This window comes from Canis lupus, chromosome 26 (genome assembly GCF_011100685.1).
Source record: "Canis lupus familiaris isolate Mischka breed German Shepherd chromosome 26, alternate assembly UU_Cfam_GSD_1.0, whole genome shotgun sequence".
Classification (NCBI taxonomy): domain Eukaryota; kingdom Metazoa; phylum Chordata; class Mammalia; order Carnivora; family Canidae; genus Canis; species Canis lupus.
The window spans coordinates 13064985-13067393 of NC_049247.1; positions in this window are offsets into that span (position 1 = coordinate 13064985).

Below are 2409 nucleotides of genomic sequence, written 5' to 3' on the forward strand. Positions count from 1 at the left end.
ATCAGTTTCTGATACCATGTGCTTGGCATTGTTTTTGGCAGGTGGATTCCAGCAATGAACAAAATAAACCCAAATCCCTCCCTTTCCCCCTGGAACTTACACTCAAGTGGAGAAAAAAGACATTAAATGAAATAATAAGTAAGATGCATGGTGCATTAGATGGAGAAAAACAAAGCAAGGGAGAGGAATAGGAAGTGTCAGGGAGGGGAAGTGTTGGGATGTGGGAGCAGGTGGCCAAGGAAGGGATGGTAGACAAGCAAAGATCAGAGGAAAGTAAAGGAGCGAGATGATGGCAGACCTAGCGGAAGAGCATTCCAGGCAGAGAGCAATGGAAGTGCAAATGTCCTGGGGTGGGATGTGCCTGTGGAGGAATAGTGAGGAAGCCACCGAGAGAGGAGGGCAGGCAGGCAATGGAGGCCAGATCTCATAGGGCCTCACAGGGCACAGGAAGGTCTTGGGCTTTCACCCTGAGTGAGAAGAGAACCCTGGGGGTGCAGGGATTGGGACAAAGGAGGGACCCAGGATCTGTGTAGGTGCTGGGAGAGGAGAGGAGAGAGAAGCATGATGGGGACAGGGGTGAAGCAAGAGAGGCCCCGAGGGGGCGACATGTAGGTGGTACTCAGTCTCAGGGGTGCTGGATGCCTCACTCACCCCACCCACCTCCAGCCCTAGGATGAAGGCTTATTTAGACCTTGATGTGAGGGGGGAATCTGCGGTGGACACCGACCACCCCATTCAAGGAAGGACTTGTGCCAGCCGCTGGGAGTGCTGTTGGTAGATGGCCCCTCAAAGCAGAGAGTGGCCTCCACCAGGGTCCCACCCCTTCCCAGGGTGGGTTTTAAAATGTAGGTTTTAATACAGGTTAGGGTATGGTAGAGCCAACAGATTAGGAAATGAGGGCCACTGAAAAGATGGTTTGCGGGCCGCCGGGTGGCTCAGTGGCTGAGCGTCTGCCTTTGGCCCAGGGCGTAATCCTGGAGTCCCGGGATCGAGTCCCACATTGGGCTCCCCGCAGGGAGCCTGCTTCTCCCTCTGCCTGTGTCTCTGCATTTCTCTGTGTCTTTCAGGAATAAATAAATAAAATCTTTAAAAAAATAAAAGATGGTTTGTTACAGATCCCGGGAGGAGGGGCGGGGGGCGCCACACAGGGCCACTCGGGGAAGCACCCAGGCAGGTGAGAAGGAACCAGGAACAGGAGAAACAGGAGTGAGAGCCTCTGCTGTGGTTTCCACAGGAAGGAATGGGTGAAGCAGGGTAAGCAGGCTTAGGATGAGCTCGTTTGACTACTCTGGCTGGCTCTGGGGCCTAGGGGCTGGGGCTGGGGCTGGAGCTGGGGCTGGGGCTGGCCCTGGCTGTCAGGTGCGGGGCCCTGGGGTGATTAAGGTGCGTGGACAGTGGCCCAGAGCATGAGAGCCTGGTGAGGAGGAGGTGGTTGGGATGTGGGCTCTGGACTACTTGGTTTGCATGTGAAAGGCCAGGTCACAGGTGGCTGGTTTCCTCTCTCTGGGAATTGGCTACTCCTGGGAAGAAGGGCAGTTCCCCAGGGTCCGCAAGCTTCCAGATGTCAAAACATCAGAAAAAAAGACATGCGTAACTACAGGGCGACCCACATCTAATGACTGATCAAGCAAGAGCATAAAGGCCTGGGCCTCCCATTTTATTGCCGTAGAGTTTTCCACGGATACGTTCCATTCTACTTGTGTGGACATTTGGGGCCACTGGCAGGTCACAAAAGAATGTCTCCAAATGGCCAATAACTACACAAAAATATGCTCAACTCATTAGTCACCAGGGAAATGCCAATTAAAACCAAAATGGGATACTACTCCATTCTGACCAGAATGGCTCCTACTAAAAAGTTAGAGATTACCAAGTGTTGGTGAAAAGCTTTTCTCCTTCACCAGGTCAAGCTGTGTGATGACCAGGTTCCTGGAGGAGAAGTCAAGGGCACTCTCCAGAACCAAAGGAAGCCGAAGGCAGTACTGTTAGTTGGAGGATTCAAGTCAACGAAGTAGCTCTTCAAATCTAAATGCAGACATCAGGCAAAGTCACCATTCCTGCATCCTCCGTCCCCAGCCCCTCACCCAGCATTGTTTGCCCTAAGAAGGCGACGCACCCAAGCACAGTTGAACAGGGCGCCTGTATTTTGGCCTCCGCACCAAATCAAAGGGGCAGAGGATGGATGTACGACGGTGGCAGACACAGCTGCAGGCTTGAACCCCAAGGCTGGGGAGCTGGTGGTTACGCGGGCGGTCACATCTGTGACATACTGCCTGAATCAGAATCACACAAAGTCTAGTTCAGGCCCGTTGTTTTGATAGGCATCCAAATGGCTTTCAAAAAATAAAAATAATCTGAGAGTTTACGGTGATGGATATTGAAATCCAAATCCTAAAAGCCTTCTGACTA